The sequence below is a fragment of the Telopea speciosissima genome, unplaced genomic scaffold (assembly GCF_018873765.1).
Source record: "Telopea speciosissima isolate NSW1024214 ecotype Mountain lineage unplaced genomic scaffold, Tspe_v1 Tspe_v1.0658, whole genome shotgun sequence".
Taxonomy (NCBI): domain Eukaryota; kingdom Viridiplantae; phylum Streptophyta; class Magnoliopsida; order Proteales; family Proteaceae; genus Telopea; species Telopea speciosissima.
In genome coordinates, this window is record NW_025317994.1 from 1,802 (window position 1) to 18,938 (window position 17,137).

The window sequence follows — 17,137 nt, forward strand, 5'->3', positions numbered from 1 at the left end:
ATTAATAGAAGGTCCTGGATGAGGACGAGGGGGAAAGGGGTTAGGAGACATTCCTTGGCTTTGTGGTGCATAGTTGGTCCTTTGGGCACCAACCTGGCCTTGATGGTTAAAGTTGGATGGGCCTGCTTGGTTCCCTTGATTCCATGAGAAATTAGGGTGATTTCTCCATCCTGGATTGTAAGTATTGCTATATGGGTTATTTTGGTAGAGAGCACTTACATTCTCAGTGCTGGAATTGCCCACCAAGGTATTGGGGCATTCCTCAGAAAGGTGTCCAGGGGTTTGGCACCAACTGCATACCGACACATGGTTGACTTGATTGACCGGATTAACTGGTATAGACTCTTTAAGAACTATGGACTCCAACCGTTTTATGAGGCTATCAAGTTTGGCCTCCTTGGCTGGCATACCCTCAATGAGATACCCCTTAGTGGTCCTTTCAGCCTCTTGGGAAGATTCCCATTCCCTAGTCTTATCAGTCAAGTTGGTTAAGAATGTCCATGCATCATTCTCCTCAGAGAAAGAAGTAAATCCTGCTGGACACATAGACTCTACAAGTTGCTTGGTCTGATAATCAATACCCTCATAAATAATTTGGCATAGCTGCCACAAGTCAAAACCATGGTGAGGGCATTCTAAGAGGAGGTCCTTGAATCTTTCCATGAATTTAGAAAAGGACTCATATGGTTTCTGCCTGAACTGGAGGATGTCACTTTTAAGCTTATTGGTCTTGTGAAGAGGGAAGAATTTTCTCAAAAAGACAATGGTGAACTCATCCCATGTATTAATGGAGTTTGTTGGCAGTCCATAGAGCCACTTCTTGGCCTGGTCTTTCAGGGCAAAGGGTATAAACCTAAGCCTAACTGCATCATCAGTCAAATTCTGGACCTTAATTAGAACACAGACCTCCTCAAATTCCCTAAGGAAGAGATATGCATCCTCATTAGCCATCCCATGGAAATGGGGTAGCATGCTGATGAAGTTGGTCTTGAGTTCATAGTTATTCCCTGTAACAACAGGCAGACTAATGCATGAGGGCTGTGCAGCCCTGGTGGGGTAAAACCTATCCTTAAGAGTCTTGGGTTGTTGGTCACTCATGGTCAAAGGTGGTAGAGAAGGTGGTCTTCTAATAAGATGATTACTTGAATCACGAGTCCACACCTTAGCCACCTAAATAGATATGAGGTCTCCTTTAGAAAAATTAAAGAAAAATAAAACACTTAAAAAAAAAAAAAAAACTAGAAACAAGAGGGACCCCAAGGTAGATAGTGCATCTCTATCCCTCAAAAATCGAAACAATGGTTCAAAAGCTGTAAGGATGCCATATAGGTTGACAGCAAGGGAACCCGTATAGTCTTCTATAGCCACCTACGTGCGACTCCAATATGGATTCAGATGTAGAATGGAGGTCTACTATACGTTTATGTTTCCAACACTCTCACTATGTCGCTTTCGTGTTATCAAGAGTGGTCACCTCCAAAGATAAGTCACATGTCAATCCACCCAACCAAGTCAAGATGTAGCGTCATAGGTAACTTAATCCTATGAGGGACACCAAAAGATGGAGGGTTGAAGCATATGAAGGACTTTAGATTGGGCGCACACTATTTGAAACAGAAGAAAAACAAGAAGAGGTTTTCAAAAACTGATTTTTTTTTTTTTTTTTTCAAAAAAAAAAGAAGAGAAAATAATAAACTAAAACACTTCGAACTACTTAAAAATCAGATAAATAAACTGGACAATAATCTCCCCGAGGTATTGGAGCATTCCTCAGAAAGGTGTCCAGGGGTTTGGCACCAACTGTATACCGACACATGGTTGACCTGATTGACCGGATTAACTGGTATAGACTCTTTAAGAACTATGGACTCCAACCGTTTTATGAGGCTATCAAGTTTGGCCTCCTTGGCTGGCATACCCTCAATGAGATACCCCTTAGTGGTCCTTTCAGCCTCTTGGGAAGATTCCCATTCCCTAGTCTTATCAGCCAAGTTGGTTAAGAATGTCCATGCATCATTCTCCTCAGAAAAAGAAGTAAAGCCTGCTGGACACATAGACTCTACAAGTTGCTTGGTCTGATAATCAATACCCTCATAAATAATTTGGCATAGCTGCCACAAGTCAAAACCATGGTGAGGGCATTCTAAGAGGAGGTCCTTGAATCTTTCCATGAATTTAGAAAAGGACTCATGTGGTTTCTGCCTGAACTGGAGGATGTCACTTTTAAGCTTATTGGTCTTGTGAAGAGGGAAGAATTTTCTCAAAAAGACAATGGTGAACTCATCCCATGTATTAATGGAGTTTGTTGGCAGTCCATAGAGCCACTTCTTGGCCTGGTCTTTCAGGGCAAAGGGTATAAACCTAAGCCTAACTGCATCATCAGTCAAATTCTGGACCTTAATTAGAACACAGACCTCCTCAAATTCCCTAAGGAAGAGATATGCATCCTCATTAGCCATCCCATGGAAATGGGGTAGCATGCTGATGAAGTTGGTCTTGAGTTCATAGTTATTCCCCTGTAACAAAGGCGACTAATGCATGAGGGTTGTGCAGCCCTGGTGGGGTAAAACCTATCCTTAAGAGTCTTGGGTTGTTGGTCACCCATGGTCAAAGGTGGTAGAGAAGGTGGTCTTCTAATAAGACGATTACTTGAATCACGAGTCCACACCTTAGCCACCTAAATAGATATGAGGTCTCCTTTAGAAAAATTAAAGAAAAATAAAACACTTAAAAAAAAAAAAAACTAGAAACAAGAGGGACCCCAAGGTAGATAGTGCATCTCTATCCCTCAAAAATCGAAACAATGGTTCAAAAGCTGTAAGGATGCCATATAGGTTGATAGCAAGGGAACCCGTATAGTCTTCTATAGCCACCTATGTGCGACTCCAATATGGATTCTGATGTAGAATGGAGGTCTACTATATGTTTATGTTTCCAACACTCTCACTATGTCGCTTTCCTGTTATCAAGAGTGGTCACCTCCAAAGATAAGTCACATGTCAATCCACCCAACCAAGTCAAGATGTAGCGTCATAGGTAACTTAATCCTATGAGGGACACCAAAAGATGGAGGGTTGAAGCATATGAAGGACTTTAGATTGGGCGCACACTATTTGAAACAGAAGAAAAACAAGAAGAGGTTTTCAAAAACTGATTTTTTTTTTTTTCAAAAAAAAAAAGAAGAGAAAATAATAAACTAAAACACTTCGAACTACTTAAAAATCAGATAAATAAAATGGACAATAATCTCCCCGACAACGGCGCCAAAAACTTGTTTGAGTTAAAATAAAACCGCAAGCGTACGGGTCAATCGTAGCTACGGGTCGAACACGAGGAGATATACGCCACTCTATTTAACTAACTTAAAAGTAATGCAAAATGAACCAAATTAAAGTGTTAAATTAAACTAATTAAACTAACGAAAATCAATGCATCCTAACTCATAAGCATCTAACAAAATTAAGGGATTAAATCGGCGTCCTAACACATGAGCATCTAACCTATCAAACTAAAGCGAATTGAAAGGAATAAAAATGCAGCCACACATACTAACCACATAAAAAGAAATAAGGGAATAAAAATGCATCCATAAACCACAACCATATAAAATTAAAATAAAAGAAATAGAGGGGGAAGAAGAAGAAGATAGAGAGAGATAGAGGAGATGGAGAATGAGATTGAGAGTTTAGATAGTAAAACCTGGATGTGCTTGCATGAATGTAAATGAAAAGCTTGAATACTTGCATAAACTTACCATGGCCTCCTCTTCTAAATCTTCAAGTCTTGTCATCAACTTAAGAACTTAGACTATAAGGCTTAAAACCTAAACTAGAATTAAGAAATTACAACCCAATTGAAGACTTAAATTGAAATTAAAGCATAAACTAAACCTATTATAAGCATTAACTAAAAATTATAAAAGCAAACTAGAACTTAGAAAAACCAAAAATCACAAATTAGAAGGAGAAGAAGAGAAGAAATTTCACTAAGTGAATGAGCAAATTTTTATAAGAGAGGTAGGGGGTATTTATAGGTGGAAGAGAGGAGAAGAGAGAAGATGGAAGTGTAGGAGAAATAGTCCCTAAGAAAAGAGAATATTCTCTTCTCTTTCCTCTTTTACAATGCCTTGAATCCTAAGAAAAAAGAAAAAAAATAGAAAGAAGAAGAAGAGAAGATTGTTTACATAGACCTTCTATTTCTAGAAAAATAAACTTCCAATTTTAACAAGTGCTTCCTTTTCTTTGTAGATATCTTCTCCAAGCAATAAAATCAAAGCATCTTTGATTTTTCAACCTTCCATAGATGAGAAAATATAAATCTATCCCAAGTAGAATTTCAGAAGTACCCTTGAGAAGTTGGAGGAGAGAGAGAGTAAGGGTGATGACTAGGATTCCTTCAAGAATAAATAAAATACCCATTCTTTCCTTCAGAAAACGTGGAGCATGGGGTGCTTATATAGGTCTCACCATTGTGTTCCTTGCGAAAAATCACACAAAATAGACCCAAATTTCATCCAATTCGGAGTTGGGAAGCCCAAGATATCTCAAGTTGAAGTTGGACTGTCCAGAGCCTTCCAAATGGAATCTTTCGGCTATAGTAAAGTAACTTCTGATAATTTCATTAAGGCCTCTAAAATCCGAACTTCCGTTTCACTTTGTCCCCATCCGACTGTCAATAATTATAAATAAACCCCTGCAGACCATTTTCACGCGTCGTTACGGAAACGGCCATAACTTCTTCGTTTCAACTCTGAATTAAGTGCCGTTTGAACCATTGTGAAGCTGACTCGATGGGCTATGCATCCATTTACACTTCTAAAAAGCTTAAAAACATCTCCTTAGCATCATCTCCTTCATTTTCACAAGAATTCACCTAAACCCTGAAAAGCACAAGAAAGCACCAAGTAACTCTGTCCAATGTGGTAAAATGTATAATTTATGCCCTAAAATTTCACACATAAATGTGCTCATCAAGCTCTAGCCAATGCCTCCGTCTCATATTAAGTTCCTTTTGAGTAAAGAAATATTTGAGGCTTTTATGATCACTGTAGATCTCACTTTTCTCTCCATATAAGTAGTGTCTCCAAATCTTCAGAGCAAAGACCATAGCCACTAACTCTAAATCATGAGTCGGGTAATTCCTCTCATATTCCTTCAACTGACGAGAAGTGTAGGCCACCACTTCATCACCTTGCATTAACAAGCAGCTAAGTCCCATTTTCGACGCATCACAATAGACTACCATTCCCCCAGTGCCATTTGGTATGGTGAGTACTGGAGCTGAAATCAGTCGTTGCTTTAGGTCTTGGAAATTCTTCTCACATTCGTCCGACCACTCGAATTTCACTCATTTTTGGGTCAATCGAGTCATAGGAGCAGAGATTTTTGAAAAGTTCTCGATGAATCTCCTATAGTAATCGGCCAGACCAAGAAAACTACGAATGTCTGCAACATTCTTAGGCATCTGCCAATCAACTACCGACTATACTTTGTCGGGGTCAACTTCAATACCCTTTGCTGACACCAAATGACCTAGAAAAGTCACTTGTTGTAACCAGAACTCACACTTACTAACTTAGCATATAACTACTTTTCCCTCAAGCGCTGAAGCACAAATCGAAGATGGTCTGCATGCTCTTCTTCGCTTTTAGAGTAGACCAGGATGTCATCGATAAACACAATAACGTATTTATCCAACACATCATGAAACACCATGTTCATCAACTCCATAAATGCTGCAGGGGCATTGGTTAGCCCGAAAGACATAACCAAGAATTCATAATGACCATATCGCGATCTAAACGCGGTCTTACTAATGTCACTGTCTCTGATCTTCAGCTGGTGGTACCCCAAGTGGAGATCAATTTAAGAGAAGACCCTAGCACCTTGTAATTGGTCAAACAAATCATCGATCCGAGGTAATGGGTATCGATTCTTGATTGGCAGCTTGTTAAGTTCACGGTAGTCGATGCATAGGCGTATACTTCCATCCTTCTTCTTCACAAATAGAATGGGCGCACCCCACAGGGAAACACTTGGCCTAATAAAACCCTTCTTCAGTAGATCATTAAGCTGTCCCTGAAGTTCTTTCAATTCTAATGGGGCCATTCTGTACGGTGTCTTTGACACTGAAGCAGCATCGGGTATCAGATCGATCATAAATTTTGTCTCTTGATCCAGTGGTAAGCATGTACGGTCTTCCGGAAAGACATCAGGGAAATCCCTTACCACACTTATTTCTTCCATCGGTGAAATCTTGGCTTCAACGTCCACTACTGAGGCTAAGTAACAATGACAGGCTTGGGCTAAGAGTTTCTAGGCCTGGAGAGCGGATATGATAGGGCTCTTGGGTTTCTTACTTTTATTACCCTTAAACATAATTCCTCTTTTGTCCTGAAAATTATCTTCCTTTATGCACAAATCAGACTAGCTCCCATGCATGGATAACCAGTCCATTCCCATAATCACATCAAAATCTTTCATTTCTAGGATGATTAAACTGGCTTTGAGCCCATGGTCGCTCACTCGAACAGGGCAAGAGTGAAAGGATTGATCCAGCTCAACTTTGCTTCCAGTCGGCATACTAACCATTAACTTTTACTCCAATAAGACAGGTTCAATAGGTAACTTCTCGGCAAAGGAGGGGGATATAAACGAGTGTGACGCCCCCGAATCAAATAACACATAAGCAGGTAAGGAGCACACAAAAATCATGCCTGATAGACACCGGATAGCCAAATATAGTAAGCTAAAATAAATTAATTTGACTAAGGTGGTTAGGTGTAGTACCTGTGATAACACTGGGGTTAGATTGGGCTTCCTCATGGGTAACAGAATAGACTCGCCCCTGAGTCTTGCTCACTAGAGCAGGAGCAAGTGGGTGTACATTCGTCCTTGCCGGGGATGGTTTGGAAGTCGCTACTAGCCACGAACTCGATTGTCGAGATTGTGGAGAATCCTTGGCCATATAGCCAGACTCCTTGCAGTTGTAACATATAAGAGTCTATGCCCCATAATGAGAAGCAGGCGCAGATTTAGGCACTTGTGCTGAATCGGACCTACGAAATTGAATTGGAGTCGCATTGGTATAAGATCCCCTTCTTTGGAACTTGCCAGGTCCCCTAGAGTCATGAGATGATATCGACCTCTTGCCTACCTGGATGGCCCAATAATTCTCCCTCTATTGGTCTTCTATTAGTTTAGCAGCTTCAACCACCTCAGCATAGGTGGGATACTTGTGCAACACCACTACAGTGCTCAGACTAGCTCTAAGTCCTCTTTCAAATCATCTTGCCTTCACATCCTCAGTCTTCAAATGGGTCGGAGCAAAATAGAAATACTCCTCAAAGAGTTGTTGGTACTCAAGGACTGATTTGGATCCATGGCTGAGGTTCATGAATTCAATCCCCTTCTTTTCCCAGAAATTCCTTAGAAAGTAGTTCTCGAGAAAAGCTTCCTTAAATTGATTCCAAGTAGCATTGGGATATCTTGCCCAAAAGTGATCCTTCAAGGAACGCCACCATACATCAGCGTAACCTCGAAGTTGAAAAGTAGCACACTAGATCTTCTCAAGATCATTACATGGTAATACTTCAAAGATTCCCTCAAGATCCCTAAGCCAAGTAGCTGGAAACATTGAGTCATGGACCAACTTATAAAAAGTGGGAGGATGGTGCTTTTGGAATCTCTCGGAGAGTTTGGAGGCATCAACCCATTTTGGTATTACATTTCTAACAGGTAGGGAAGCCAGAGGAGGGGGAGGTGGATCTTGGTTTACTTGTGCTGCAGGAACTTCATTAGCAGTCGACCCAGGAGGATGAATGATAGGAGTAGCATTAGCCGAAGGATTTGGGACTCCATGTACCTGAAGTTGTACTCTTGGTCCTTCCCTACCACCATTTTGAAGCTGGGTAACCACATCAAGCATAAAAGCACACTGCTTATTTTGGGAATCTCGCTGTTCTCTCCGCATATCACAAAGAATATTTCCCAAGAGCGCTACAACATCGGAGTTTGTGTTCAGCGGAGGGGGTGCAGGCAAACATTCCTTAGAAACATTGTCGGCGTCATCCCTAGGGGGGGAACGATTTCGGTTGTGAGTATTGACCATGTTTCAGCACCTGATTTCATTAGATGCTTCACATGTTAGCACAAGCAAGAGGGAAATAAGCACATTTTTAGAGAAAGGGCATATAATTGCGTAAGAAATTGTGTGTCCTAACACACGGAGGTAACAAGAGTCCTAAGAAGGAGGCTAGGCCCAAAATACAAGCCAATGGCCCTTTAGAACACGAGCGGATCCATCGGCGGATCAACTTCTCTGAGTCTGATTGTGAGTTCGTTCAAAAATTTAAACTAGGCGGACTTACGAGCGAATGCGGAACGTGAGTCCGCTCCTTCATCCATTCTCAGGGTGTCCAAAGGCCGAGAGGAAAGGGGTCGAACGGATCAACGGGCGGATCCTTATGTCGTGGTTCCGTCCGTTCATCTGCTCAGCACAGAAGACGAAAGGTCAGAGTCTATAGGCTCAGCGGTTTCATGAGCGGATTCACGATAAGTTTTAATAAAAATTGAAACCGCTCCATTCAGTTTTATGTTTTGAAGGAGAGGTTAGGAGCGGAAGAGTAGAGCAAGGGTGTCCAAGCTTTGTCCGTCCCACATTTCTTGCCTTTAAATCATGGATTTGGCTTCTTCTACTTCAAATCTCACTCTCCCAATCTCAAGGTATGAATTTCCTTCACCCATTTTGGACTTCTTGGATTGATTGAGTTCCTTCTAGGGTTTTTGTTCAAGTTCTTCATCCTTATGCTTCTTCATTGTGTTGGATTGATCAAAATACATGGATACATCATATTCTTGTTCTCTTTTACTACTATTCCATTGTCAACATGTCCAACCATATACATTCCCATCGATTTGGGCTAGGGTTAGCCAAACCCTTGCAAAACCAAATTTTCCCATTTGTTTTGATGGTTTGGTTTCTAAGACATGAAGTTTAACATCTATTCTCCCCACCTTACATAGGTTGGGTGTATAAAAAAAATTTGATCCCTCATAGAGTGTTGTAATTTCCCCACTTTTTTTTTTTTTTAATTTTGGGAAGATTTTCTATTTGTCTCTAAGGGGGAATATCTAATTTCTTGGTTGAATTTGTGTACATTACCCTTAAATCTCTCTATTTTATTAACCTTGGCATGGTCTCTTTATCACATTGTTCCTTGTTGGGTTTATGTGTTAAGTGTTTAGGTGAGAAGAGATGGCTCCCAAAATAAGGAGTAGCAGGGCTCCAGCAGTTGCTGCAGAACCAGCAATTGTCCCAGCCCCGGTACCCTTCGATGCCAATTTCTTTGTGTCCACGAAGGTCGAAGCTTTATACACCCAGATACTGCGAAAACGAAAGATCGAGACGGGTAGGGAATCCATCATTGAGGAACTAGCGGCCTTTAAGGTAGGGCCAAGGTTTGAGTACCTAGGGTGGTCCAACATGTTGGTTCTACCCCGATTCTACTATTCCAGGCTGATTGGGCATTTCTATGCCAACCTAACAGTGGAGCAAGAAAACATGGAAATGCTTAGGATCCATTCCTTTGTGAAGGGGGTCCACATTACCTTCAATGAGGTGGAGCAGGGGTCAATTTTAGGAATCAGTTCCATGGGTGCTCAAGTGTATCACCTACCTGCCAGGGATCCCTTGTCCTGCATGTCCTTGGCAGAGTATGAACATCTGTATAAGACCATGACCAAGGACAAACATGCAAGTAGGGTGAACATGACCAAGTTTGGCTATTCCCAAAGGATTCTGACTATGATAGTCAAATCAAACCTGATGCCAGTAAAGGGACATGCTACTGAGCCTTCTCTCATGGCCTCCACTCTAGGGTATTGTCTGTACCGGGGACATCAATTAAGTCTCCCTTTTGCCATCATCAAGCACATGGAGCAAGTACTTTTCAAATCCAGGATTGAGGAAACTCTTCCTTACGGGAGGCTTCTAACCCGTATCTTCCAACACTTTCAGATTAATCTAAGTGATGAGCCACCTTGTGAAAGTTTTAAGGAGCCATTTGGGAAAACTCCCTAGCTCGCATGAAGATTATTGTCACCACTAATAGCGATGGGGAGCCAGTGGTTCCTATAGGTGGGGGAGGTATAGGTGGAGAGGCTAGTGATGAGGATGAGGAGGAGGAGCCCATACAATATACTGTTGATGCCTCCAGTTCCGGTACCTCAGAGATGGGTGCAATTCTGAGTACCCTGAACCAAATGAACCTCAACATGACCCGGCTCAATTCAGACATACTAGATGGTTTTGCAGGTGTACATGGGCAATTCACATCATATAACCATTGCTTGGAGAGGATGGAGAAAGACATTCATGACATCAATGCATATCTCTACTACGAGGGTGGTGAGGACAAAGAGGAGGATAATGGTAGAATGGGGGACTAGACCCCAAGTCAGATGAAATTCTATTAGCCCTTTCTAATTTCAGCTCTTTTGTGTTTGCAGGAAGTCTGTGAACAATATTTCTATTTTGTTGTTTAGTTGATCTTTTCTTTTGTTTTAGCTTTTCTTTTGACCTTGTATATATAGTCCTGCTAGCTGGAATGTGAAACTCTCTGTTTTGGGTCCTATGTAATTTGCTTGCCTCAACGGGAGGTTAAAACAAAATAGACTGGAGCGTAGGAACTAGAATTAACATATATATATATATCTCTTAATTCCCATGTTATTCCTATTGTGTGCTTTGTTTCTGTGTTGCTCCCTAACTAGTAATTTTCCTATGTTCGGCACATATTCCAGTTATGCCTGTTAAAGCTTTTAATTAGACCCTATGGCTTAGAGTAAATCAAAAGGCCTTGGTGAATCAGGTCCAGTGCAGAGCATCATGCTCTGATACCACACTATCACGCCCCTATCCCGAGTTTATGCCACAAGCACAGTCAAGAGGGTGATTGGGATGCACACGTCACCCCAAACCTACCAGGATCAACGACATAGTGTCCTGGCGCATGATAATCACCCAAGGCCCCACCCAATAATTACATTGAGTAAAAAGGAAATACAATTCTAATATCTATCAGAGTCATGATAAGCGGAAGCATTAATTACATAAGTAGTTACAATATGTTCAGCCATCTAGGTTATAACATAATAATAGTACTGGCGTTGCCTGACCATGGCATAACTACTCAAAACTATAATACAAAAGAGTTTATAACGGGCTCGACGCCCCTAAAGAAATAAAAGATAGGAAGATATGCCTAAAAGTATCAGTGCCCATAGGCACAATCATCGCAGGGGCAACCGTCGCCGTGTTCCTCTGACACGTAACTAGTTTCCTCTGTCCTAATACCATCATAGTCTGTAGACTGTACATCTAGACCAACCAAGTAACCACTACCTGCATCAAAGTCTAAAAAGTTGTGTACACAGGAGGTTAGCTCCACTGAGTCAGTGAGGGGAAAGGGGAGTGCACATACATACAATCACACATAGTCCATGATGCAAGAAATGTTAAATTCATATTTTTCCACCTAGCAAGCAATCTAAGTCATGGTATGTGCTACTGTGATAACTCGGGAGACACTAAGGGTCACTTATCCTATCACCCCAGTGAAACCTCATTATCACAAGGGACCTATGCCGATAGAAGCCATCTTGACCACCCAGTGGTAGACCCCGATAGCCATCACTATCCCTGTCTTGGCCTCTCCCACCTCCACAAACCATAGGTGCTCAGGCTATACAACACCTAAATCCCTGTTGGCAAGGGTCGTAGCATAGGGTACAGTAGATCCTAACCACAGATATACTACATGCATTTCTATCATCCCGAGAGGTACTCCGGGTGTATTAACGTCCCATTCCATCTAGTACCAAGGTACTAGCATGGCAAGACACATACAGACCAGGATGGCAAATAAGTATTGATTATATTTATAAGAATCACGGGGTTGCAATACCAGTGTAACCGGCACTGTAACCCAATATTGAAATACAAAGCATCATGCTCACATTTCATCAAATCAATCCACAAGTTTCATATGCAAAATGCAACATAGCAAGAATGAATATAAACACGGAAATCAATATGTAATTCTAACTAATGCATCCTTATAAATATATATATAGCAATCCTATTCATCACCCAAAGCACACTCACCGTTTGTTTGATTGTCCACTGGGGTGTTTGGAAAGGTTTGCTCTAAGGCGCATACTTTCGTGCAAATTCCATGGTCTAAGAAAGCATGGGAACGACGTTAGAAGTATATAAATGGGTTCCACAAAAGATCCCAACAAAAGAATGTGATTAGGACCAAGACAGCAAGAACGGATGAAGGAACATAACCAGCGGGTGAATCCGATCGTGGATCCGCCCAGGTCATGCCTAGAAAATGTATGGAATAGACTCACGGGCGGATGCAGAACGTGAGTCCGCTCATAGATCCATTCCAACCCTGAGACACGCCCTAGAGCAACTTAGGATTCTGGTTTCGGGCGTATTCATCTTAGGTGGGTCCGTTCGTAACTCCACTCTGGAGGTAAGCTGTCACACCCCAAACCACCCCCTGGGAGGATTTAGGCAAGTGACCGGATATCCCACGACATCCGCCAATCCCCAAGGATCAAGAAGTAATACTTACATGTCACAAACCACACAATGAGGAAAAAGATAATAAATGAATGTAAGAGTGCAACGGAAGATCGAACTACCCATAGATGATTTATATCATCAATAATAAAATCCCAAATACCTATGTTATACCATATGCATATCCATTTATGTTCCATAAGTATATTATCTTGGTAATTACACTTCTTGAAAGAAAAAAACTTAAATAATAACAAAATCGTTGCTAAGCAACGAGATGACGAAGATCTACAATTCCATTGACAGCTTCCTTGCCTATTGGCAAACCTGTACTTGTAAAATCAACTAAAAGAGAATATACAAGAGTGTGAGCTCCACCAAGCCCGTGAATGATATATAAACCATGCATGCACATGCAAGCACAACCATGAGTCCTACATGAGGTGCCATTCATTTTATTTATTAGCCACCTAACATCACAACTAAGGTAGGTTAGTTCTACTACAATCCCCAATACATGTATCCCTGATGTGGGCTTGATTACCCCTTCCCGTGATACACCCATTGAGTTTTCGGAGAGGACCAATCAGCCCCAACGCACTAGTCCTTGGTCAACCCAACCAGCCCTCTGGGATTAACTTGTGCGGTAACCGTTAGTATTTAGCTCAATTCTTTTCCCTTTTTAATTGTGGCATAAAGCCCGGCATATAGCTCCTGACATTAATTGTGGCATAAAGCCCGACATATAGCTCCTGACATTAATTGTGGTGTAAAGTCCTGCATATAGCTCCTGACATTAATTTTGGCTTATAGCCCAGAAATAGCTCCTGACATTAATTGTGGCTCCCACAAGCATCCAACACCTTAACCCTTGTTGGCAAAGGTGCGTAGCACGGGTGATAAAACTCTAGCCCCATGTCTATGTGGCATCGTATGAGTCAGGCGGTGTCAATCGTATCCCATAATACGGGCTACCATAGGCCTCATTTCCAAGTCGGCTACGGCATCTAATCTAGCAATTCCCCATACAAGCATTATCATACATTTCCAATGTTCATCAGATAAGATTCAGAAGTCAAATGAGAATATAAAACAATGTAATAATTAAAGACAGTAAATATTGTTGTTGTTGTCATGACCCATCAGTCATGTTACACCTGCACTCATGGTGTAATTCCACTCACCTTGGTTTGATCCTACTGGTTCAGTTGTTTATTCAGTTTCGACCGGTATCTAGCTGTGCACCTTGAGCACGGAACCGAATCCTAAATTAATAAATTAGAAATGTATTATTTTAATTATTCACACTATTTTGGATAACCTAGTGTTGGTCTAGGCTCACTGGTCTGACTCGGAGCTTAGTCCGAGATCACTTGCAATTCTTTGGGCCTTGTACTGGGCTTTAGGCCTATGTCCCGGTGCATCACCCAGAGAATGTGGCTTAGGGTCAATATGGTATTTTACCATTATAGTACATGTTCCTAGGTCACAATAGTCTTACATCACAATCCCTAGGTCAGCAGTGCTGCAGGACCAACACAGACAAGGTTTCCAAGCCCTGCGGGGCCCACTCGGGTACCCAAGGTGTTCATAATTATGGACAGATGTGAGAAGGGGTAATTTGGTCATTTTCCCCCTCCTTACACTGTTTATAGTCCATATCTGGAGGTCCCCAAACTCGGATTTGCAAAACAATCCACTTTAATTCTCTGGGTGATGTGTGCATCGCCCAGAGAATTCATATGCAGAATTTGTTTGGATTGAATTGAAATTTCAGTTTGTTTAGAGACATAATTGGCTCATGGTTCCTTCTAAGTAAATGAAGCTCTATGAATCTAGTTTCTATAAAAACTGGAATCGAAGGGTATGAAGATCGGATGATGAAGTTAAGTTATTTTTATTACGCAGAGGTCAATCTGTCAAGACAACAGAATCGGATTTTGATAGAAACTTGAACTAAACTTTTAACTAACTTAGAGACAGAATTAGATAACGGTGTCTTCTAATAAAATTCAACCCTATGAGTATAGTTTCTAAAAAAATTAGAACCAACACAAATGAAGTTCAGGTGGTGTAGTTGTATCATTTAAACTAAGAGAAGGTCAATCTGCAGAGTACCAGAATTTGATATTTATGTTGGGATTAGATATGCATGTATGGATCCGTGACTCTATCCTAATATTCATGTTTTATGCATATGGTTTGGCATAAACTAAGCTATATTCATGGTAGGAACTGAGGTCTAAACAATTATGGGTTTGTAAGAATGTGGATGAAGAGCAATAGCATAGAATCCATGGCATGCATGCAAGGATCCATGGTTCTATCCTGCAAATCATGGCTTACATTCATAGTTTAGCATGATGGTTAGCCAAATCATGGCTGAAACTTAAGTTCAGGTACTTTTCAAGTTTGAGAAGAAAGTAGGAGGTAGGAGGGAGAGGTTATGCAAGAGGATCATGCATCCTAATTACCAATCTAAGCATTTCATACATGGTAGCATACAAGGTAGGAGTTTGAGTTAAGTTTTGTAACTGTTTTCCCCAAAACAGAATTTTATAAGGAAGATTTATGAGATGAGAAGGTTGGATTCTAGTGGTGCTTACCTTGGGTCTTGAGAGCAAGAGGTGAGCAAGGCTCCTTCTTCTTCTCGTTCTCTTTCTCTTCTTCGTCTCTTCTTTTCTTTCTTCTCCTTCTCTTTCTCTTCTTCTTCTCTTTTTTTTTTTTTTTTTTTTTTTTCAATTTTGCTAAACTAAACCCAACGAATATGGGGAAGGGTTCCCTTATATACTTTATTTTATTTTATTTTATTTTTGATTTATGAGATTATAATTTTACCCCTTCTTTATCCTTGTATAACCAATATATTATTTTGTTTATTTAGTATCTTGGGTACCCTTCTAAATGTGTAAGGACATGAATGTCCCCATACTTTAAATGAAAAGTCTCTCTAAGTCCTAAACCTATGAATTCCAGTCCTACCCTTCCTTGCCTCCATTTTCCACCAATAGGGATTAGTCTTCTTCTTTGATTAAGGTACCCTTATAAAGTGAAAAGACTTGATAACCCATTAGTCTCATGTTTTATTTCAATTATATCTAGCCTATCCGAACTTGCCACTTATTTATTATTTTGATTTCTTAATTCTCACCAATAGGATCCTTCCACATGGAATGCCATGTGTCCTCCAACTATTGCATGCATGTTCAACATGCAACATATGTCACTGCTTGAGTGTGCCACGTGGCTACCACTTTAGGTGGGCCCTACATACATATTTGTTTTAAAAATTGACTTTCCACCTCACCACATGTCTTTTATTAAACTTATTTAAACTTTCATGTATATATGTAAAAGTATACATGGGTGGGGATTTGAACCTACAACCTCCCTCTTAAATAGCCAAAGTAACAACCAGTTCGGCTAAGACCTTAATGTTCTATCATTTGAAGAATAAATTAGTTTATCCTTTTATTCCTACTGTTTTGACCAAAATTTTGTCTAGGAAACCCGGAATTGACTTTCGTCAGTTGTAAAGGTTTTGTTTTAAGGTTCTTCTTAATAATTTATTGATCCTAAGAATTATTTCACATTGTCAAAACTTAATTTTTCATGAGTTGGTATACTTACCCTAATGCCCCTATATTACAAATATAAGTTGTTTTATTGTTTATCGATCACCAGGTTAGACTGGTGATGCACTAGTTGGTAACCAAAGTTAATGGGGAAAGTTTTAAAACAAAGATGTGGGCATTACATTACGTTATTTTTCTCGACCATTCGTTCAACGGTCCACAAGGTATTGGTGCCATTGACCTCGGGTTTTGGACCTTCAACAAAATTTCAAATTAGCCCGTATTTTTGGGCACGAGTTTTACAAAAGCCATAATAGGCTGAGTGGACTAACGAACAGATACACGACAGTGAGTCCGGTCATTCGTCCGCTGCCCTTCCTTTGAACAGTAGAGAAGAGCATCACCTCCAACCCTTCATTTATGGATCCAATAGGGTTTTAGGGTAGAGAAGGTGAGCTCAGACCTTCGTTGGAGGTCTACCACACGAAGCCCAACAAGAATCACATAGGGTTTAATGGATTTGGGTCCATCTCCAAGGTTCCTTACAAACCTAAGCTAGGTTTTGAATGCTAGAATAGCATAAGGTCATTCAAAAGCCATAAATGCCTTAAAGAGAGAAATAGAGGCTTCAAAGGGAGAAATTAATGAGGTCCCATAAGCTCTCAAGAGAACCTCCAAGCTTGAAATCGATCCTCATAGGATTTCCAAACCCAAAAATGGAAGAGAGGAAGAGGTAGGTGAGGTCATTACCTCAAGGTTGAACCAATCGATGTCTTCCACCTCCACAGCCTCTCAAGCCCCTTCTTCTCCAAGCCTTCAATGCTCCCTCAGCTCCACGGTTTGGGTAGGTAGAGAAGTGATGAGATTTGAGGGTTATGCTTTAGTCTTAAAACTAATCTCCTCTTAAGGTCTGTTTGGCCTAGAGCTTAATGAGCCAAAACTCATTAAAAGGCTTACTTAGCCTATGG

General features: G+C 40.8%; 1 non-coding gene across 1 annotated transcript; it reads left to right on the plus strand.

The window, feature by feature from the left end:
- The first annotated feature begins 616 nt into the window (after positions 1-616).
- Positions 617-723, plus strand: LOC122648262. The gene has a single exon (XR_006331052.1). It is a non-coding gene; the product is annotated as a small nucleolar RNA R71 (small nucleolar RNA).
- The last annotated feature ends 16,414 nt before the right edge of the window (positions 724-17,137 follow it).